This window comes from Meles meles, chromosome 1, assembly GCF_922984935.1.
Source record: "Meles meles chromosome 1, mMelMel3.1 paternal haplotype, whole genome shotgun sequence".
Classification (NCBI taxonomy): domain Eukaryota; kingdom Metazoa; phylum Chordata; class Mammalia; order Carnivora; family Mustelidae; genus Meles; species Meles meles.
This window is the reverse complement of record NC_060066.1, coordinates 86,093,263-86,117,951: the sequence shown is the minus strand read 5'-3', so window position 1 is coordinate 86,117,951 and position 24,689 is coordinate 86,093,263. Positions and strand designations below refer to the sequence as shown.

Genomic DNA, 24,689 nt, shown 5'->3' with positions numbered 1-24,689 from the left:
ACATTTTAACAATGTTTATTCTTCCAATCCAAGAGCATGGAACAGTCTTCCATCTTTTTGTGTCGACACTCCATAATTCTTAAAGGGACTATCCGCCAAGATGATCTAACAATTGTGAATATCTATGCCCCCAATATGGGAGCACCCAATTACATAAGAAAACTATTAATCAAGATAAAGAGTCATATTGATATGAATACAATAATAGTAGGAGATCTTAATACACCTCTCTCAGAAATAGACAGATCTTCGAAGCAGAAAATTAATAAAGAAATAAGAGCATTGAATGAGACATTGGACCAGATGGACCTCATAGACATATACAGAACATTCCACCCTAAAACAACAGAATACTCATTCTTCTCAAGTGCACATGGAACCTTCTCCAGAATAGACCACATACTGGGTCACAAAGCAGGACTCAACCGATACCAAAAGACTGACATTATTCCCTGCATATTCTCAGATCACCATGCTTTGAAACTGGAACTCAATCACAAGGAAAAGTTCAGAAGGAACTCAAACACCTGGAAGCTCAAGACCACCTTGCTTAAGAATGCTTGGATCAACCAGGAGATCAAAGATGAACTTAAACAATTCATGGAAACCAATGAGAATGAAGACACTTTGGTCCAAAACCTATGGGATGCAGCAAAGGCGGTTCTAAGGGGGAAATACATAGCCATCCAAGCCTCCCTCAAAAACATTGAAAAATCCAGAATACACCAGCTGTCTCTACACCTTAAAGAACTGGAGAATCAACAACAAATCAAACCAACTCCACACGCAAGAAGGGAAATAATCAAGATTAGAGCAGAGATCAATGAGGTAGAAACCAGAGATACAGTAGAACGTATCAATGAAACTAGAAGCTGGTGTTTTGAAAGAATCAATAAGATCGATACACCATTGGCCACACTAATCCAAAAGAAAAGAGAGAAAGCCCAAATTAATAAAATTATGAATGAAAAGGGAGAGATCACAACGAACACCAAGGAAATAGAAACAATCATCAGAAATTATTACCAACAGTTATATGCCAATAAGCTAAGCAACCTAGATGAAATGGATGCATTCCTGGAAAACTACAAACTCCCAAAATTGAACCAGGAAGAAATTGACAACCTGAATAGACCGAGGTCTAGTAACGAGATTGAAGCAGTGATCAAAAACCTCCCAAAAAACAAGAGCCCAGGACCTGACGGATTCCCTGGGGAATTCTACCAAACTTTCAAAGAAGAAATAACCCCAATTCTCCTGAAGCTGTTCCAAAAAATTGAATCAGAAGGAAATCTTCCAGACTCTTTTTATGAAGCCAGCATTACCCTGATCCCCAAACCAGGCAAAGACCCTACCAAAAAGGAGAATTTCAGACCAATATCACTGATGAATATGGATGCAAAGATTCTCAACAAGATCCTAGCAAACAGGATCCAGCAGCACATTCAAAAGATTATCCACCATGACCAGGTGGGATTCATCCCTGGGTTGCAAGGTTGGTTCAACATTCGCAAATCAATCAATGTGATAGAACAAATCAATAAGAGAAGAGAGAAGAACCACATGGTCCTCTCAATGGATGCAGAAAAAGCATTGGACAAAATCCAGCATCCGTTCCTGATGAAAACGCTTCAAAGTATAGGGATAGAGGGAACATTCCTGAACTTCATAAAATCCATCTATGAAAGACCCACAGCAAATATCATCCTCAATGGGAAAAAGCTTGTAGCCTTCCCGTTGAGATCAGGAACACGACAAGGATGCCCACTCTCACCACTCTTGTTCAACATAGTATTAGAAGTCCTAGCAACGGCAATCAGACAACAAAGAGAAATCAAAGGTATCCAAATTGGCAAGGAAGAAGTCAAACTCTCTCTCTTCGCAGATGACATGATTGTTTATATGGAAAACCCCAAAGACTCCACCCCCAAACTACTAGAACTCATACAGCAATTCAGTAATGTGGCAGGATACAAAGTCAATGTACAGAAATCAGTGGCTTTCTTATACACTAACAATGAAAATACAGAAAGGGAAATTAGAGAATTGATTCCATTTACTATAGCACCAAGAACCATAAGATACCTGGGAATAAACCTAACCAAAGAGGTAAAGGACCTGTACTTGAGGAACTACAGAACACTCATGAAAGAAATTGAAGAAGACACAAAAAGATGGAAGACTGTTCCATGCTCTTGGATTGGAAGAATAAACATTGTTAAAATGTCTATACTGCCTAGAGCAATCTATACTTTTAATGCCATTCCGATCAAAATTCCACCGGTATTTTTCAAAGAGCTGGAGCCAATAATCCTAAAATTTGTATGGAATCAGAAGAGACCCCGAATTGCTAAGGAAATGTAGAAAAACAGAAACAAAACTGGCGGCATCACGTTACCCGATTTCAAGCTTTACTACAAAGTTGTGATCACCAAGACAGCGTGGTCCTGGCATAAAAACAGACACATAGACCAGTGGAACAGAGTGGAGAGCCCAGATATGGACCCTCAACTCTATGGTCAAATAATCTTCGACAAAACAGGAAAAAATATTCAATGGAAAAAAGACAGTCTCTTCAATAAATGGTGCTGGGAAAACTGGACAGCGATATGTAGAAGAATGAAACTCGACCATTCTCTTACACCGTACACAAAGATAAACTTGAAATGGATAAAAGACCTCAATGTGAGACAGGAATCCATCAGAATCCTAGAGGAGAACATAGGCAGTATCCTCTTCGATATCAGCCACAGCAACTTCTTTCAAGATATGTCTCCAAAGTCCAAGGAAACAAAAGCAAAAATGAACTTTTGGGACTTTATCAAGATCAAAAGCTTCTGCACAGCAAAGGAAACAGTCAACAAAACAGAAAGGCAACCCACAGAATGGGAGAAGATATTTGCAAATGACAGTACAGACAAAAGGTTGATATCCAGGATCTATAAAGAACTCCTCAAACTCAACACACATAAAACAGATAATCATATCAAAAAATGGGCAGAAGATATGAACAGACACTTCTCCAATGAAGACATACAAATGGCTATCAGACACATGAAAAAATGTTCATCATCACTAGCCATTAGGGAGATTCAAATTAAAACCACATTGAGATACCACTTGACACCAGTTAGAATGGCCAAAATTAGCAAGACAGGAAACAACGTGTGTTGGAGAGGATGTGGAGAAAGGGGAACCCTCTTACACTGTTGGTGGGAATGCAAGTTAGTGCAGCCACTTTGGAGAACAGTGTGGAGATTCCTGAAAAAGTTAAGAATAGAGCTTCCCTATGACCCTGCAGTTGCACTGCTGGGTATTTACCCCAAAGATACAGATGTAGTGAAAAGAAGGGCCATCTGTACATGTACCCCAATGTTGATTGCAGCAATGGCTATGGTCGCCAAACTGTGGAAAGAACCAAGATGCCCTTCAACGGATGAATGGATAAGGAAGATGTGGTCCATGTACACAATGGAGTATTATGCCTCCATCAGAAAGGATGAATACCCAACTTTTGTAGCAACATGGACAGGACTGGAAGAGATTATGCTGAGTGAAATAAGTCAAGCAGAGAGAGTCAAGTATCATATGGCCTCACTTATTTGTGGAGCATAACAAATAATATGGAGGACATGGGGAGATGGAGAGGAGAGGGAGTTGAGGGAAACTGGAAGGGGAGGTGAACCATGAGAGACTATGGACTCTGAAAAACAACCAGAGGGTTTTGAAGGGGTGGTGGGGGGTGGGAGGTTGAGAAACCAGGTGGTGGGTAATAGGGAGGGCTCGTACTGCATGGAGCACTGGGTGTGATGCCAAAACAATGAACACTGTTATGCTGTAAATAAACAAATAAAAATATAGCTAAATTACAAGGAGAATTCATGAGGGTGACTGAGGAAGACCCTAAACTCTCCTTCTCCATGAACACACCAAATCTATACCTATATATTAAGAATTCCTTCTGAAGAAGACCTGAGGACTGTCTGAAGAGCTTCTGCACACCAGAGGACAGAGGGACTACATAGAGAGGAACAGAAAGATTGAGACACTGTAATACTGGAATACCTACCCTTGATGTTGAGAACTGCATTGGGACAAGAGGGGAAAGAACTGAGGCACTGAGATTTGTCTCCCCTGGGGCAAAGAAAAAAAGCTACCATTTAAAAGTGCAAGTACTATATAAAGGAACCAGCCCTTCACCAAACTCTGGAACTCTTCTGGGTCAAAGGGTGGCCATGCCATGGATTGGATCCCCCTTTCAACTTCATAATGAGCAGGGGCCAGGTTTGTCTCTCACCAAGTTCCAGACACCAGTTCCAGATCCTAAGTTGGCCCCACTGTGGTACACACCAAGACACACCTAGAAACCACTTGCTGTAGCTCCAGTCATCTCACTAAGACAACATAGGCACAAAGCACCATAGAACACTCTAGGTCTTCATTACTTCAGCTTCAAATGACTCTCCAGGATACCAATGGCATAGAGCACTCCAGAACCTCCCAGTCTACTCCCACTTTAGCTCCAGTTGTCCCATCAGGACCTCCCTGTGCAGAGCACCCAGGATTGCCTGGCCTATGCCTGCCATGGTCCCAGTCATCCCAGCAGTGTGTTTCCTGAGTAGAGCACTACAGAACCCTCAACACCCACCTCAGATCTCTATACCCCAGAAAAATACACCACTATCCCTGGCTTCCACCTGCTTTGGCTCCAGCCAGACTGTGAAAGTACCCCTTCACAGACTTACCCAGGATTCCCTGACTTGAACCCACTTCAGCTTCAGCTGTCCTCTAAGGACACACCCTGTGTGAAGAACACTGGGACACCCCCCCAAGCCTGTACATACTTCAGTTCTGGCTTTCTCATCAAAGTGGCCCAGCACAAGGTGGCCCAGACCCTTTTCCCATGCCAGCTACAGTTCTAGCCACTAGCCATCCAGTGACATGAACCACACACAGTTAACACTGGGGGCATCTAAAAACAAGGCCATTCCTTCAAGTTTAAGAGACATAGCTGTTCTGTCTAATTCACAGAAACAGAGAAAGTCAAACAAAATGTGAGGCAGAAGAATATGATCCAAAGGAAGGAACAGGACAAAGCCTCAGAAAAAAAAAACCAAAGAGTGTAGAGATTAATCATCATATTAACAAGAAAAAGGACAAAAACCATATATCATGTCAATAGAAAAAGTATTTGACAAAGTACAACCTCTCATGATAAAATCATTCATGATAAAGACTGTCAATGAAGTGGCTTTAGAGAGAACATATCTCAACATAATAAAGGCTATTATGAAAAACACACAATTAATATTGTACTCAATGGTGAAAACTGAAAGCTTTTCCTCTAAGATCTGGAAGATGACAAGAATATGGACTCTCACCACTTTTATTGAACATAGTACTGGGCATCCTAGCTACATCAATTAGACAAGAAATAAAAAGGCATCCAAATTCGTAAGGAAAAGTAAAATTTTCACCCTTTGCAGATGACATTATGCTATATGTAGAAAACCCTAAAGACTACCAGAAAATGACTAGAACAGATATATAAATTCAGTAAGATTACAGGATTTAAAAATCAATATACAGAAATCCATTGCATTGCTACACACAAATAACAAAGTAGTGGAAAGCAAAATTAACAATCTAATTTATAATTGTTCCAAATATAATAAAATGTCTAAAAATAAACTTAACCATAGAGGTGAAATACCTGTATTCCAAAAATTATAAAACAATGATGAAAGAAACTGAAGACAACACAAATAGAAAGATATCCCATGCTCATGAATTGGGAGAACAGATATTGTTAAAATGTCCATTCTATTCAAAGCAATCTACAGATTTAATGCAATCCCTACCAATATACCAATAGCATTTTTAACAGAAATAGAACAATCCTAAAATGTGTATGGAATCATAAAAGAACCTGAATAGCCTAAGATATCTTGAAAAAGAAGAAAATTGAAAGTATCACAATCTGAGATTTCAATTTTGATTACTAGCTATAGTAATCAAACCACAAGAGTACTGGCATAAAAAAGACAGGTTGATCAATGGAACAGAATAAAGAGTCCAGGAATAAACCTACAATTATATGGTCAATTACTCTATAACAAAGGATGGAAGAATATGCAATGGGAAAAAGACGGTCTTTTCAAATGGTGTTAGGAAAACTGGACAACTACATGCAAAGAATAAAACTGGACCAATTTCTTATACCATACCCAAAAAATTAACTCAAAATGGATTAGAGACATAAATATGAGACTTGAAACCATAAAAATCCTAAAAGAGATCAGAAGCAATAATATCATGGATACTGGCTACAGCAATGTTTCTCTGGATATGTCTGTCTCCTGCAGCAAAGAACACAAAAGCAAAAATAAGGTATTGGGACCACATCAAAATAAGAAGCTTCTGCAAAGCAAAGGAAACAATCAACAAAACAAAAAGACAACTTACTGAATGGGAGAAGGTATTTGCAAATGACATATCTGGTAAGAGGTTAGTATCCAAAATATATAAAGAACTTATAAAGCTCAACACACAAAAAAGAAATAATTCAACTAAAATAGAAGATTTTATTTATCAAAATTCCTCTGGCTGTTCGAGGTCTTTCCTGGCTCCATACAAATTTTAGGATTATTTGTTCCAGCTCTGTGAAAAATTTTGAAGGTATTTGGAAAGGGATTGCATTGAATGTGTAGATTGCTCTGGGTAGCATGGACATTTTAACAATATTTATTCTTCCGATACATGAGCATGGACTGTTTTTCCATTTCTTTGAGTTTTCCTCAATTTCTTTCATAAGCATTTGGTAGTTTTTGGAGTACAGATCCTTTACCTCTTTGATTAAGTTTATTTCTAGGTATCTTATGGCTTTGGTGCAATTATAAATGAGATCGATTCCTTAATTTCTTTTCTGCCTCATTGTTAGTGTATGGAAATGCAACTGACTTTTCTGCATTGATTTTATATCCTGCTATGTTGCTGAATTGCTGTATGAGTTCTAGTAATTTTGGGGTGGAGTCTTTTGGGTTTTCCACATAAATTATCATGTCATCTGTGAAGAGAGAGCTGAACATAAGAAACAGGGCAGAGGACCTTAGGGTAAGGGAGTGAAAACAGAAGGGGAAGTCATTAGAGAGGGAGAAAAACTGTGAGAGGCTCTTAACTACAGAAAACAAACTGAGGGTTGCTAGAGGGGAGATGGGTAGGAAGAGGGGGTAATTGGGTAATGGGCATTGAGGAGGACACATGATGTGACAAGCACTGGGTGTAAACAAAAACAAAAATAATAAACTGTTGAACACCACATCTGAAACTAATGATGTACTCTAAGTTGGCTTATTGAATTTAAATAAAAAAAATAAAATGGACAGAAGGAATGAACAGATTTTTCTCCAAAGAAGAACTACAGATAGCCAACAGACACATGAAAAGATGTTGAACATCACTCATCAGCAGGGAAATGCAAATCAAAACCACAACGAGAAATCACTTCACACCTGTCAGCTAATTGAAAAACACAAGAAACAATAAGTGTTGGCAAGGATGTGGAGAAAGATTGGTATTGTTGGTGGGAATGCAAACTGGTGGAGCCACTGTGGAAAACAGTATGGAGGTTCCTCAAAAAATTAAAAATAGAATTACCATATGTCCAGTAATTCAATTACTGGATATTTACCTGAAGATTATGAAAACACTAATTCAAAAAGATATATGCATCTCTTTGTTCATTGTACCTTATTTACATTAGCTAAAATATGGAAGCAACCCAAACATCCATTGAGAGATGAATGGATAAAGTCCATTGTGTGTGTTTGCACACAATGGACTATTACTTGTCCATAAAAAGAATGAAGTCTTGCCATTTGCAGCAATATGGATGGATCTAGAGGGTATAATGCTAAGTGAAATAAGTCAGAGAAAGACAAATACCCATGATTTCACTCATATGTGGAATTTAAGAAATAAAACAAATGAGCAAAAAAGAAAAAAAACAAAAACAAACAACAAAAAACCCCATTTCCCCAAAACCCAGACTCTTAAATATAGAGAACTGGTGATTACGAGAGAGGTGGTAAGTAGGGAGATAGGTGAAATAGGTGAAGAGGATTACCAGTTCAGTTGTCATGATGAGCACTGAGTAATGTATAGAATTGCTGAATCACTATATTGTACATGTGAAACTAATATAACACTACATGCTACTTACAGTGGAGTTAAAAATAAAATTTAAAAAATATATCTAAGAATAAACTTACTCAAGTAAGTGAAAGACCTATACTCTGAAAACTATAGGGCACTGATTTAAAAAATAATTGAAGGTCTTACATCTTAGTGAGGCTGCAGGGGTGGACGCTGCTCTCCCAGCTTCGCTATGCCGCCCAAGGATGACAAGAAGAAGAAAGATGCCGGAAAATCGGCCAAAAAAGACAAAGACCCAGTGAACAAATCTGGTGGCAAGGCCAAAAAGAAGAAGTGGTCCAAAGGCAAAGTTTGGGGCAAGCTGAATAATTTGGTCTTGTTTGACAAAGCGACATATGACAAACTCTGTAAAGAAGTTCCCAACTATAAGTTTATAACTCCAGCTGTTGTCTCTGAGAGACTGAAGATTTGAGGTTCCCTGGCCAGGGCAGCCCTTCAGGAGCTCCTTATTAAAGGACTTATGGAACTGGTTTCAAAGCACAGAATCAAGTAATTCACACCAGAAACACCAAGGGTGGAGATGCCCCAGCTGCTGGTGAAGATGCATGAACAAGATCCACCAACTGTACATTTTGGGAAATAAAACTTTATTAAATCAAAAAAAATTGAAGATGACAAAAAATTGGAAAGATACATCATGCTCATGGATTGGAAGAGTATTGTTAAAATGTCCATACTGCCCAAAGCCACCTGTAGATTCAATATATTCCCTATCAAAATTCCCACGGCATTTTTCAAAGAAGTAGAACAAAAAATCCTAATGTATGGATGAAACTGCCTAAGTCCTTGAACAGCCAAAGCGATGTTATGAAAAAAGAACAAAACTGAAGGAATCATAATCCCAGATTTCAAACTATGCAACAAATCTACAGTAATCAAAACAATATGGTACTGGCACAAAAATAGGCCCAAGATCAGTGGAAGAAGAGAGCCTAGAAATAAACCCATGCTTACATGGTCAATTAATCTATGACAAAGAAAGCAACAATATGCAATGGGCAAAAGGGTCTCTTCAATAAATGGTGTTGGGAAAACTGGACACTTTCCTACACCATACACGAAAATAAACTCAAAATGGATTAAAGATGTACATGTGAGACCTGAAACCATAAAACTCCTAAAAGAAAACAAGGGCAGTAATCTTGGACGTTGAGCTCAGCAACTTTTTTTAGATATGTCTCCTAACCAAGGTAAACATAATCAGAACTACTGGGACTACACAATAAAACACTTTTGTATAGTGAAGGAAACTATCAACAAAATGAAAAGACAACTTCCTGAATTGGCAAAGATATTTGCAAATGATGTATCTGATAAAGGGTTAATATCCAATATATATAAAGAACTTATATACTACCACCAAGATAACAAATCATCCAATTAAAAATGGATGGAGGACTTGAATAGACATTTTTCCAAAGAAGACAAACAGATGGTCAACAGACACACGATAAGATGCTAAACATCACTAAACATTTGAGAAGTGCAAATCAGAACCATGATGAGATATTACCTCACATCAGTTGGTTGGCTAGTATTAAAGACAATAAATAATAAGTGTTGGTGAGGTTGTAGAGAAAAAGGAACCCTCATGCACTGTTGGTGGAAATGTAAATTGAGGCAACACTGTGGAAGCAGAGTGGAGGTTCCTCAAAAATTAAAAACAGAAATACCAAATAAGCCAATAATTCCACCACAGATGTTTACATAAGGAAAATGAAAACACTGATTTGAAAAGATATATGAACCTCTATTTTTCAATAGCCAAGATACAGAAACAACTTAAGTGTCCATAGAGAGATTATGGATATAGAAGATAGAGCATATATTCAATGGAATATTACTCAGCCATGAAAAAGAAATGAGATCTTGCCATTTTTTGACAACATGGATCGACCTAAAGGTATTATAGTAAGTGAAGTAAGTCAGACAAATACACATGATCTAACAGATACATGGAATATGAAAGGAAAAAACCCCAGAAAAACAGAAATAAACCCTTAAATACAGAGAACTGGTTGCCACAGTTGATGGTCATGGGAGGGATAGGCAAAATTGATGAAGAGGAGTGAAAAGTACATGCTTCCAGTAATGGAATGAATAAGTCTGGGTGACAGAGGTAAAGCATAGGGAATAGTCAATGATATTGTAATAATATTACAACTACACTAGTAGTAAATATAGCATAAGGTATAGAGATGTTGAATTGCTATTGTACACATGAAATTAATGTAACATTTTCAGGTATGCTTCACTAAAAAATAGATTAAATACAACTACATATATCAATATGGATGGATCTTACAAAATATAATATTGAGTGAGAAATGCAATCCACAAAGGAATACTTAATGTAGAATTTTTAATATATTTTCTAAATGTGACTGTAAAGTTTTATTTTAACAGTACATGTACATGTGTAAAGCAAAGGACTAAAAACTAAGGTTCCTTCTATAACCTCAGAAGGAAGAGGAGATGGAAAAGGGGTGTTATCAGGAAGAGGTATATGCATGGGAGGATTCAAATGCATTGCCAATGTTTTATATTTTATATCAGGTGGTAGACAAAGGTTTTATAATTATTTTATTTTATTTTTTTCAGTGTTTCAAAATTCATAATACCCTCCATAATACCCACCACTGGGCCCACCCAACCTCCCACTCCTGTCCCCTCCCAAACCTTCAGTTTGTTTCTCAGAGTCCACAGTCTCTCATGGTTTGTCTCCCGCTCTGATTTCCTGCAACTCACTTCTCCTCTCCATCTCCCAATGTCCTCCATTTATTCCTTATGCTCCACAAGTAAGTGAAACCATATGATAATTGACTCTTTATTATAACAAATAAAATTATTTGTTAAGCGATCTTTCTCTGTTTCTCTATCAATCTTACTCTCTTTTACATATGATATTTCATCAAAGAGAGATTAACCTGGGGTTATTGTTATGAAATGTAGATTTTTGGGCCCTGTCACCATAAATTTTGGCTCAGCAGATCTGATGAGCATCCCAGGTGATTCTAAAGCAGACAAATCTATATACCACACTTATACTGGCTTAGAATAAGAGGACTTTCTAAACTGAGGGAACTAATACCGATCCAGAAAGAGCAATGGGTTGGTTTAATATTCTGAGTGAAAATGACATCATTCACTCTCCTTATCAAGATGCAGATTGAGAGAAGGGGTGGTATTTTGAGAACAGCATGGCTGCTATTGTAAATCCATTCCAAAACAGCCACCTCGGTGTTGCAAGCAAAGCTGTGGAGAAATAAATGGCAGGTAATGTACGTGAGCTTGCACAACTCCCAAGAGTTTGCACAGGCAGAGTTCTTATAATCTTGTTTCTGTTGCTAGATATGCCCAAATTCAGGTGTCTGTGTCAGAACTTGAAGAGAGATTATAGACTGTGAGGACATCTAGGCTTCAGGGGTGTTTTTGGCCCAAATCAACTAGTAGTGAACAAGGGGACAGAATATTGTCGTATCACACATGTCAGGGGTAATACTGTGTGGCAGTGATGGCAACAATAGCCCAAAAGAACAGGGCTTCTTGTACATCTACTTTCAATCTGGAGCACTCAAACTCTTAGGGGTATACAAAGACTTTCCAAGGGGAATAAATCAGTTGATATTTTCAAGAGAATGAATTTCTAACTCTTTAATGTTCATATGTATGCTTTCCTGAAACAGATCTGCTTGAGAATGCACCTACTGTGTTGCCATTCTATTTCTCCCTTCATACCCTACCATCTTTCACAGTCACACATCTCTGCTTTTCAGAATAAACACTAAACTTTATTCATTCTATATATTACTATAGTCCATTGCTGTTAAGATTGAAACATTCTAAGGCTATCAGATAAAATAATTAAACAAGACATCATAAGCCCATGGTAAGATGCCATGCCTTTCCTTGTCATGTCCTATTATCTATCACATCATTACGGTAAGTAGAACATTAAAAATAGATGGCAAAGTCTATATTCGGATACATCATAGAGGGAGGAGAAGGGGTAATGACAATTTACATCTAGCAACCTCACTTCTTCTATCAACTGTTAACAACCAAATGTATTGCTCCTAAAGATGAATGCCCACGCAGTAAACAAAGAGAGCTCTGGTAAAACACACAAAGGCAAGTGAAGGAAAATGAAAGCACATACTTCATCCAGGCAACATACTTTTGGTTGAGCTTTTGTCTTACCTACTCATATATCCTAGAATTCACTTTAACAAGGAAAAGTGTTGTGAAGGGGCTATGTATACACACAGAAGTATTAACCGAAGATAAAGGCCAACTTTTCTGATAGAAACTAAGTCTGATTTAGCTGAGTGGTTTGACAATGAAGTTTGCCTTTATCAATTAGGTGATATAGTACATTGTTTTGTAAATGAGTTCTATCTGCAGCTTCAAGGTGTAGAGAAAATTATTGAAATACACAACACCTTTTTGCCAAATACTATTGTGTTGTATTGACATAGATGTAATGAAGTTAATGTTTCAATTTTTCCAAGTTTTTGAGGATATCAGGTTAAACAAAAATGAGTCATGGTACTATTTTCCAGGATTATTTGGGGGGGGGCATGAGTCAAGAATTTGGGGTAGGGCTTTCTTAGGTGTCTGGGCTGGTTTTCCATTCGCTGAGAAGATGGTAATGCCTGACAGAGCAAGACTCTGAGGAGGTGTTGTGGAGTTGTCAGGAGAAAACCAGGAGAGGGCAAAAACATGTTCTGGTTGAAGGTGAGAGAGGAGCTCTGAGCTTCTATTTAAAACTATTACTATTTGATCTATTGGGTGAAGCAAAATATTTGCTCATTCAACTTGCATTTTTCTAGGCGCTAGAGAGACAGTAGTGAATACGGTGAGAACTTTTCTGTTATCATTTAGTTTACATTATAGTGGGGAAGGGGACTAAAAGAGTGAATAAATTAATACCACTTCAGATAGTGAAGAAAACTATAAATAAGAGGTAATTTGAGAGTAACTAGAGGGAGAGTGCTATTCCAGATTGTGTGGTCAAAGAAGGGCCTCTGATTCAACTTTTGGATTAAAATGTGCATAATGAGCCAGCAGGGGATAATTCAGTGGAAGAATGCTCTACACACAGAAATCACAAGTGCAAAGGCCCAGAGTTGGAACATGCTTGGTCTGTTTGAGGACAGGAAGACCGTCAGTGCTTCTGCAGCAGCTGAAAGAACAAAGGGGCAAGTGGAAGGGGGCCAAGTTGGGGAGGGAGGCAAAGACAGATGGTGTGGTGAAGCCTTTTAGGCACCCTAGGGAGTGTGGCTTTTATACTCAGTACAATGAAAGATCTTAAAGCATTTTAAATCAAGAGAATTATATCTGATAATTGTTTTTAAATGCTCACTCTGGCTGCTTTGTAGAGAATGGACCATGGGAGAAAGAAGAGAAAAGTGACTAGTTGATTGCCATGGTATAGGACAGAAGTGGCTAAAGAAGTGGGAGAGAGGCTAGAATGAGGATATATTTCAAGTAGAGCCCATAAGATCCATTCCTGAATTTACACAATTGATAGAGAGTTAGGAGGACAGATGACTGCTGCATTTTAACTGTTAACTGAGATTGAGAAAGCTAGAAGCAGATTTCACAGGAGATTTCAAGCTCCTCTTTCTTTCTGGACATGCTATGTTTGAAATGCTAGTGGACATCAGTATGATAATGTTAAGCAGACAGTTGAACACACAAACTTGGGGCTTATCAGAAAAGTTAGGACCAAAGATATAAACTGAGGGTCATTCACATATGGTTAGTACTTAACACCATGATACTCATTTGGCTTGTATATCCTATGTACTGCATAAACTGTAGAGAACAGATGAAAATAAATGGAATTCGGATCTTTGAGAAGTTGCTTGCCAGAGTTTCCCTTTTCTTAGTTATTCCTTCATTCTGTTTATAAAATTAGGATTGCAGTTTTCAATATAAATCATATGAGGCACTGAAGAGTTAGAGAATAGGATTGATGCCATGTCATTAGAAATACCTCATACATAGAATGTTTTGGCATTACAGTGTCTCTCTCCACTTAGTTCCAAATTTGAGTCTTGATCAAGTGGAACCTAAGTCACATCTGGAACACTCACTTTAAGGAATCTAGGGTTTTTGTAGCCTTTGCTGGCCAGAAAGTTACCTTAGAAGGAGTTTGGAATGGATGGTTAATGAGCCAATCCTGTAGATCCCCCACTGGTAAGAAAAGTGTGGGTACTGGCTTTTAACAAGGATTTAATTCTATAAAACATTTGAAGAATATTTATTAGAATTTTTCTATGCCGAATTTTTTTCTTCTGGTATGTTAAAGGGAAGAAACAGCTATAGAACCCTATGGAAAAGTCCTTGGAAACTGCTATCCAGCTTTCTAAATCAGCCTCTTAATTGTTAACCAAAAATAAGAGCTGGTGAATTGACAGTAAAAACAGAACTGGGAGGGACACCTGGGTGGCTCAGTGGGTTAGGCCTCTGCCTTTGCTTAGGTCATGGACTCACAGTCCTGGGATCAAGCCCTGCATCGGGCTCTGTGCTCAGCAGGGAGCCTGCTTCCCCCTCTCTCTCTGCCTGCCTCTCTGCCTACTTGTGATCTGTCAAATAAATAAATAAAATCTTAAAAAAAAACAGAACTGGGGGATATAATCAATGAATCTGACAAACAAACATTCTTGCCAAATGTGTTGCTTAGTTTGGAGATTTTCTTTTTTGATTTTAATTTGCTTGGGAAGAAAAATTTTTTAATTGGTAAGCATACTTATAGTGGTATGTGAATGGTCTTTATGCCTTCACACATTACTGTGTTTTACACCATATGAGGGATGTACAATTAACAGAATGCAAAATTGCAAGTGCAAGCTCCCATGTTCATTGCAGTATTAGTCACAATAGCCAAGACATGGAAAAAATTTCATTGTCCATCAACAGATGAATAAAAAGAAGTGATACACACATACAGAGTAATATTATTCAGCCAAAAAAGGGAAATCCTGCCACATTTGACAATATGAATGGAACTTGAGTGCAGCATTCTAAGTGAAATATGTCAGAAAAAGACAAATATGGTGTGCTATTACTTGTCACTGGAATCTAAAAAAGCCAAACTCAAGAAACAGTAGAATGATGGTTGCCAGAGGTTCAGTGGTGGGAACAATGGGGAAATGTTGGTCAAAGGATATAAACTTCCAATTGTAAGATGAATAAATTCTGATGATCTAATGTGCAGCATAACTATGGTTAACAATACTCTTTTATATTTGAAAATTTCTATGAAGGTAGAGTTTTAATGTTCTCACCACAACAAGATAGTAATTATTGAGGTGAAGGTGTTACCTAACCTTATTGTGGTAAATATTTCACATTATGTAAGGGTAGCAAATCATCAAATTGTACACCTTAAACTTAGACGATGTTATATGTCAATTTTATTTCAATAAAGCTAGAAGAAGGGTTCAAGATGGTAATGTAGAAAGACTAAACTCATCTCCTCCCATGGACACCAAATCTACAACTGCATATAGAGCAATTCCTCCTGAAGAGCAATGGAGGGCTGGTTAAACAGCTTCTACATGACAAAAGATGGAGGGATTACATTCAAAATATTGAGAGAGACAGAGACACAGTCAATCGGAACCCCACAAACAACCTATGAACTATAGTGGGGAGCGATACCACTGAGGTACCTATGCACAGATATACTTACCCTGGGGTACACCAGAAAGCCCCAGAAGTTTAAAGGGCAACATGACAATACTTGAAAGAAACGCATTTACTAGCCCCAGTGCATCTGCCAAACGGTGGGAAAACTACGGAAACTCTTTTTCAGGCTGGAGGTGCTATGGAGTGCCAGTGTTTTTGTCCCACTTCCATCCTGATAACATAGAAGGGAACAAAGGTTGAATGTTCTAGCCAGCCTGTTGCCTAAGAAAGCCCTGGGCCCTCAGTTCCCCACAGCGGCCCCTCCCAACTCTGTACACCGCAGCTCCTGGCATTCTACTAAGGCTGACATGGTGTGGTGTACATAGAACACTCTCAGCTTGCACCTGCTATATCTCTACCCATGTTGTTAGGGCAGTCCCAGAACAGTGCACTTGGGACCCCCATCTCCTGCACCCACTCCGGCTTCATCCACCTTGCCAGGGTAGACCCCAATGCAGAGTGCCCTAGTACCCCAGCCTATGTCTTATCTGTTTTAGGTAGCCAGCAAAAGCCCTGGGCACACAGTCTACACGAGGATGTTCCTATAAAAGATCACTCCTTCAAGACTGGGAGAGGTAGGTATTTTGCCCAATTCTTAGGCAAACACAAAAAAAAATCAAACAAAATGAGGAGGCAGAGGAATATGTTCCACATGAAATAAGAGAAACCTTCACAAAAACCCCTACATGAAACAGATAAGCAATCTATTTGATAAAGAGTTCAAAGTCATGGTCTCAAAGATGCTCATAGACTGGAAAGAGTAGATGAACTCAGAACTTCAAGAAAGAAAATATTAAAAAAGAATGAATTAAAGTTGAAGAATGCTATAACTGAAATGAAGTACCCTAGAGAGTCAATAGCAGACTAGAGAATGTTGACAAATGGATCAGTGATCTGGAAGACAGGGTAATGGAAAGCAATAAACCTGAACAGTACAAAAAATCTTAAAAGATTTGTTAAGGGACCTCTAGAACACAAGCATACTAACATTCACATTATAGGGATCCTGGAAAAAGAAGAGAGACACAAAATGGCAGAAAACTTATTGGAAGAAATAATAGCTGAAAACTTCCCTAACTTGGAAAAGGAAACAGAAATCCAGATGGAGGAAACAGAGAGCCAGGAACAAGATGAGCCCAAACAGGGCCATGCCAGATATATAATAATTAAAATGTCAAAAATTAAAGATTTTAAAAAAGTTATCTTACAGTGATGGCCTAAGAGTTATACTGTTAGAATCAAAAATCTCTCCACCTCCTTTCCACCATCTGCTTGGCAACTACAAAACAGCAACTATGCCTGAAAGCATCTCCATTTATTGTGGCCAGGCTGGTGTCCAGAATGGCAATGCTTGTTGGGAGCTCGATTGCCTGGAACATGGCATCCAGCTCAATGGTCAGTGAAAAGACCACTGGGGAGGAGAGGATTCCTTCAACACCACCTCCAGTGAGATGGATGCTGGCAAGCAGGTGCCCAGGGCAGTGTTTGTTTTCTTTTCCAATAGAAAAAGCATTTGACAAAGTACAACCATTTATGAAAAAATCATGTATGATAAGACCTGTCAATGAAGTAGGTTTAAAGGGAATATACCTCAATATAATAAGGTCCATATATAACAAACCAACATTTAACATCATACTCATTGGTGAAAGCTGAAATCTTTTCCTCTAATACCAGGAATAAGACAAGGATGTCCACTTTCACCATTTTTAGTCAACATAGGACTGAATGTCCTAGGTGTAGCAATCAGACCAAAAAAAAAAAAAAAACAAACAAACAAGAAAACCCCAAGAAGTTAAAGGCATCCAAAGGTAAGGAAGAGGTAAAACTGTCACTCTTCACAGATAATTATATAGAAAACCCTAAAAAAAGTCCATCAAAACATTAGAATAAATTTAGTATTGATTCAGAATAAAAAATTAATATACAGAGATGTGTGGGTTTGTATAAACAAAGTAGCAGAAAATGAAATCAAGAGAATAATACATTTACAATTGCATCAAAAAGAACAAAGTAACTAGGAATAAATTTAACCAAGAGGTGAAAGACATATATACTAAAAATTATAAGATATTGATGAAAGAAATGAAGACAACATAAATAAATGGAAAGATATGCTGTGCTCATAGATTAGAAGATTCAAATGCTTATACTACCTAAAGCAATGTACAGATTCAATGCAGTCCCTATGAAAATACCAACAACATTTTTCACAGAACTAGAACAGAATCTCGGAATTTGTATGCAACCAGAAACAATCGCAAATTACCAAAATGATCCTAGGAACAAAGTTGAAGCTATCATAATCTCATCTTTTTAAAATTATGTTCAGTAAGCAATTGTATAGTACATCATTAGTTTTTGATGTAGTGTTCCATGATTCTTCAGTTAGGTATAACACCCAGTGCTCATCACAACACATGCCCACCTTAATACCCATCACTCTGTTACCCCTTCCCCCACTCCCTCCCCCTCCCCTCTGAAACTTTCAGTTTGTTTCCTGGGATGCATGGTCTCTCATGGTTCATCTCCCTCTCTGATTTCTCTCTCTCAGCTTTCAAACTATACTATAAAGCCATGGTATTGAAACTGTATGACATGGCCACAAAGATAGACACATAGATCAATGGACCAGAATAGAGAGCTCAGAAATAAACCCATGCTCACATGGTCATTAATCTACAACAAGGAAGACAAGAATATATAATAGGGGAAAGACATTTTCTTCAAGAAATTCTGTTGTGAAAACTGGACAGCTACATCTAAAAGAATGAAACTGGATGACTTTCTTTTACCCAACACAAAAATAAACTCAAAATCAGTCAAAGACCTAACTATAAGACCTGGAACCTTAAAACTACATAGTAAATGTAGGCAGTAATCTCTCAGACATTTGCTTTAGGACTATTTTTCTTGGTCTCTTCAAAGGAAACAAAAGAAAAAATAAATTATTAGGACTATAGCAAAATAAAAAGCCTTTGTACAGTGAAGGAGACAAAAAGGTACCCTACTGAAAGGGAGAAGTTATTTGTAAATCATGTACCTAATTAGGAATTAATATCCAGCATATATATGTGTGTGTGTGTGTGTGTGTGTGTGTGTGTGTGGTGTATTCTTCCATAACTCAGCAATAAAAAATGATCTAATTAGAAAATGCACAGAGGACCTGAATAGGCCCTTTTCCGAAGAAGAAATAAATTGGGCAAGAGATACATAAAAAGATGCTCAACATCACTAATCATCAGGGAAATGCAAAACAAAACCATAATGAGATATCAGCTCATATCTATCAGAATGGTAGTATCAAAAAGATAAGAAATAACAAGTATTAGCAAGGATGTGAAGAAAAAAAGACCCTCATGTATTGTTGGTGGGAATGTAAATTGGTGCAATTTGCACACTGTGCAAAACCATGAAGAAAATGAAAACACTAATTTGAAAAGATTATTGCCCCTCTATGTGTATTGCAGCATTATTAACAATAGCCAAGATACAGAAACAACCCAAGTATTAACTGATAGATAAAGAAGATGTGGTACATAAACAATGGATTATCTGTAAGAATAAAATCTTGCTGTTCGTGACAATATGGATGGATCTGGAGGGAATATTATGCTAAATTAAATTAGTCAGAAAGAAGCACACCATGTGATTTCACTTTTATGTGGAATCTAAATGACAAAACAGATGAACAAAAACTGAAATATACTCAAAAACAGAGAAGAAAGTCATGGTTGCCAGAGGTCAGTGGGTAGTAGGATGGGTACAATAGGTGAAGGAGATTAAGAAGTACAAACTTTCTTTTGTGAAAATAAGTATAGAGAATACATTTATAACAGTTATAACATTAATTTTGTATGGTGACAAAAGGTAACTATACTTACTGAGAGGAGCATTTTGTGAAGTATATAACTGTCAAATCACTATGTTATATACCTGAAACTATTTTACGTCAGTTTTACTTCAACAAAAAAAGGCTGAAAATTTTTTTCAGGAAGAGTAAGATAGGCGTATAAAACTAATAGCTGTAATAAATTCCTGTATTTTCTCTCCCTGAAATTTTTTGGGATGTCAACAAGGATATCTAGAACTTACTAAAAATAGTATTGGAGACCTCTGAATGCCATGTGAATATCTGGTCTTGTGAAGAATAATTAGTATATAGTAATTGCCTAAATTGATTAATCTGTGACTGTAAAGTTTGATTTATTTACTTAAATCCTAACAATAAATTTAAAACTTACCCAATAGATTAGATCTAAGTTTATTATTACCAAGCCTTTTTAAAAAAATATTTTATTTATTTATTTGAGGGAGAAAGAGAACACAAGTAGAGAGTGGGAGAGTGGATAAGCCGACTCCCCACTGAGCAGGGAGATGTCACTGGGCTCCATCCCAGGACTCTGGGATCATGACTTAAGCCAAAGTCAGATGCTTAACCACCCAGGCACCCTATTACCAAGTTTTTAAAAGTGCTTTACATATATTCTTACTTGATCATCTTGAGTTTTTAGTAACTGGCTAAATTTAAGGTAGAATATTTGATTATTTCTATCTTTTAAGAATTGAGGAGATGGTAGACCAAGGCAATGATTATTGGTATATTCACAGAGCATTGAGAATTAGAGTTAAATCTTACCAATCATTATTTGGTATGTTAGGAAGAGTACTTTGTCAGTAGTTTGTCCAAAACTATTTATTAGGTCTATAAGTAATGGTTGGCATGAGAATTGAATAGATTAATCACCTGCAACTTGTTCCTTGAATCTGAAAATTTCTAGAAAACAGGAACCACATTGAAGCTTAAGCTCACTCAATCTGACAAAAATCTTGAATGACAATGGTGGTGAACACTGTAAAAACTCAAGGGAATGGCGAAGCAAAGTGGCAAAACTGCACACCACCCATTGAGAAAGAAGAGCACCAGATAAAGTGAAATGAGGACAATAAGTAGAGAGTGAGGCAGCCAGGTTTTGTCATTTCCCATGTGACTGAAGAACCAACAGAATCCAGAAGCCCTGGATCTGCCTTTTAAAATTTCCTCTACTAAATGTATATGGCAACTCTCTGTATGAGACTGGTCAGTTTAAGCCTGTGCTTTCCTGGAGGAAAAGAGTTTTCTTTTCTTTCTTTTCTTTTTTTTAAAAAGATTTTACTTATTTATTTGACAGACAGAGATCACAAGTAGGCAGAGAGGCAGGCAGAGAAGAGGAGGCAGACTCCCCAGCGAGCAGAGAGCCCAATGTGGGCTCGATCCCGGGACTCTGGGATCATGACCTGAGCTGAAAGCAGAGGCTTTAACCCACTGAGCCACCCAGGCGCCCTGAGAGTTTTCTTTTTTAGTGGTAGGACTGTCTGTATCCATAAGTTTAACCAATTCTGGAACACTTCTGCCAGGGGTTAAGGTATATTATTCTGTAATTACCACATTGGTTAGGAGGTTTTGGGTTCCAAATGAACAGAAAACCCACTTCAGATTGCACTGAGCCATCATGGGAAATTATTTGCTTGTAAATGAAAAGTCTAGCAATAGGTCAGCAAAATTTGGTCAGGGTACCACTTGATTTCTCTACAATTTTCACCACTCAACATTCATCTGTTCACCCTACGCAACTTCCATTAGGATTACAGAATGGCTGCAGCAGTGCTGGGTCTTACATTCATGTACCACGTTGTCCCAAAAAAAAAAAAAAAAGAAAAAATCGGGATTGGGGAGTAGTTTTCTTTTCCAGCTATTGAAAACAATGTCCTTAACTTCACTAATGCTGGATCAAGCAAGATGCAGAGTCTACCCTTGAACCAATGACAGTGCTGGAAGAATGCTGTATGCTCATTGGTTCCTGCTTAAGCCTCAGTCCTGCAGCAGGGGAGGTGGTGTTGCTAACAGAGGCTCTCACAACAATCCGCTGCACCATGAGGACAACCTCAATGTTCACACACAGAAACCACAACATGAATCCATGTGCACTTGCTCTCAATGCTATTGTCCAATTTTCTTTTCCAAATTGCACAGAGGTTTGCTGGAATGTCTGCCGGGGGTAATGTACAGGGCATTTAATGTACAAGGCAACCTGCAGGGATGGGAGTGGAGAATAATCTTGTTGGATTCCTATAAGTCAAAGCCTTCTGGAAGAATATTCTGAGGATGCAGAGTTTTGGCATTTAATAATAGCCCAGGATTGAGTTTAATTAAGAATAATCAGGAAGGGGAGGTTATTATTAGCAGTCTAAAATTAACTACGCAGAAGTGGAAGAGTCAAAGAATTGTCAGCTATGTTCAAAGGCAAAAACTAAAATCTATTTCTTTTCTTCTATCCCCAAATGAATTTATATGAAGCTTAATGGCTTTGTAATTACATAAGGACTTTTACTCTTCAATACCTTCTTCAGGCTGCATTTTTTAGTGTCTTATTACTAAGTACTTAATTTTCCCCATTTGACGAATAAAGTCTAAGTGAATGTAGACTTTTTGATGTATGGGTGCCAGATGCTGGGAAGAAAAACAGATTTAGAATGTTACAAGATTTTAGAAGTCTGGAATGCTAGGAGATTTCCAGAATATGAATGGCTTTATTTGTAGTGTGCAACATGGGGTGTGAAAAAAAGCTAGGACTTCTGAGGGCAAAAAGCAGAAACCTCAACCCTCGTACTGAGTCCCCTCCTGATCCACTCCACACAATTCTTCCTTTTGTTGTAGGAGCTGGATCAGAATTGAAGGCAACTGATGAAGAGCCTTTTGTAGGGTATAGAGTAGATAGAGTGTATAGAGTGCCTGTCTATACAATCTCCGTGGCAAGGTCCCGTGAGGCTGGAAATAGTTCTGTGTGTATCATGAAATTATTCTGACTCATCTAAAGAGGTTTGTATTTTTTCTACATGGCCCCAGGCCTCAAAGGCTAGGAATGATAGGTGGCCAGATCCATCTAAATTTTCTGGTTTTGCACTTTGGATTCTAGTCCTGACTTTCTCTTACTAGCTGTGAGACTTGAGGCCAAAGATTCCACCTTTGTGATCTCTGTAAGTGATGAATAACGAAGCTCATTCATTACAACACCATCAATAGGATCAACTAGGGAACACATGGGCATTATAACATGACATAATTATAGAGAACTATTAATCTCTCAAACACCAAAAGTGGTCTGGAGTGTTGCATCAGTATGTTCTTTCAACATGCCTGAAAATTTTTTTTAATAGTAATTCTAATTGCAGAACGATACAATTCGGCCATTCTAGAAAAACAGAGCACAAAGATGCTTCTACTCTATAAAGTTAGATACTGGAAAATAATATATGCAAGTGTTTTGGCTGTTGCCATCCAGGTAGAACTACAATTCAATCTCTAATAACAGGGATCCGACTTTACCATTAGTGTGGTTTCTGTGATTTTACCCGCTCTAATGAGCTGAAGAAAGAGAATGCCCACTGTGAGATACATAACTATTAAGAGGCAGGAGAAATGGATTTTGATGGAAAGATGGAAGGATATATGTCCCTCTTCAGCTTAACTCTAAAACCCCTTTGCAGTTGACCATGAAAAACATTCAAAATCTTTACTCTAAACTGCTTTAAAATAAGATTCTATTTTGTTTGAATTCTTCTGTTCTGCATTAATCAAGATCTATGAAGAAAAGAAAGTGAACCTCCTCTCAACCTAATCTTGCAGGAGATCACACAGACTGGCTTTGATGCCTGTTCAGAAGTTCCTGAAAGAAGAGGATGCACTCAGCTGAATATGACAGAGAGACCCCTCATGTGACTCTGTAATGGCATTATTAAAAAGGAGTGTTTAATCTCTGACTTTCAAGCAATCCCTGACTTTCAAGCAGCCACTATTGTGTGAATCAGAAGGTGAAAAGACTCAGCACTGAGGAGCTCATGGTAGTAAAGATGAAGTATCTGTAAAGGATTAAAAAAAAAAAAAACTCATTACAAAGAATCTTTCCTTTAGTTTTTCCTCGGCTCCGTTTTCTCTGAGGTTTTTCTTATCCATCCCTTTCTTGGATATAAAATACTTGCCACTAATATTTTCACCAGGTTTATATAAGTTTCATTGTGTGCTGGAATCTTCCTAGTCTTGGTGGAAGCAGAGAAGCAAACTGGGAAGGCAACTGGAGGAGTTCTTATTACTACTATTTCTTCAGTTTTGCCTGCATTGGTCAGGCTATAAATGGAGTTGGGTGAGAAAAGGAGTCTGGAGGAGAGTGCTGCAGGGATGCCCTTTCCTGGCCCAAGCTGATCAGAGGTCTAAATTCCATAACCCTAGACCCTGCTTGTTTGAAGTAGTTTCTGTTTGAGACATTTCTACTCCCAGGATCCCATTCTTTTCCCTCCAAATAGCCCCACAAGGGCCACATAACAGGAAACATGGATTGGTATAGCAATTACTGGTTAGCCCCAAACACAGGTCATTTATGACTCATCAGTTATGTAGCACATATGACAAAGAATTCAGAGGACTCCTGGTGATGTGCTATCACAGTGTGATGTCCAGTTGTAAACCTGACTTTATGCCACCCATGTTGAGTGGAAGGAGTATTGGAGTTCAGGTTATTGAAATGGGTTTCAAAGCTTGGATCAATGGTTTAATTTCCCTCATGCCTGCTTCTTACAGAATGGTGAAACCTCACTTGTGTAACAGAGCCTTAGAAGGGTGGAATGAGAATGGAAATGAAGTTTCTTCATAAGACAGTCAAATACCATATACAAGTGAGATTCCGTCTGGGCCTTCAGCCATTGGGATTTTGAAGATGGTCTTTACAAGTTTGGTGGAGTTC

General features: G+C 38.0%; 1 protein-coding gene and 1 pseudogene across 1 annotated transcript in view; one reads left to right on the top strand and one right to left on the bottom strand.

Annotated features, from left to right (window-relative positions):
* Positions 1 to 24,689, bottom strand: part of CPA6 (carboxypeptidase A6) — a 366,147-nt gene that overhangs the window by 224,215 nt on the left and 117,243 nt on the right. The gene's annotated exons all lie outside the window — the stretch shown is intronic.
* Positions 8,340 to 8,813, top strand: LOC123949369 (annotated as a pseudogene).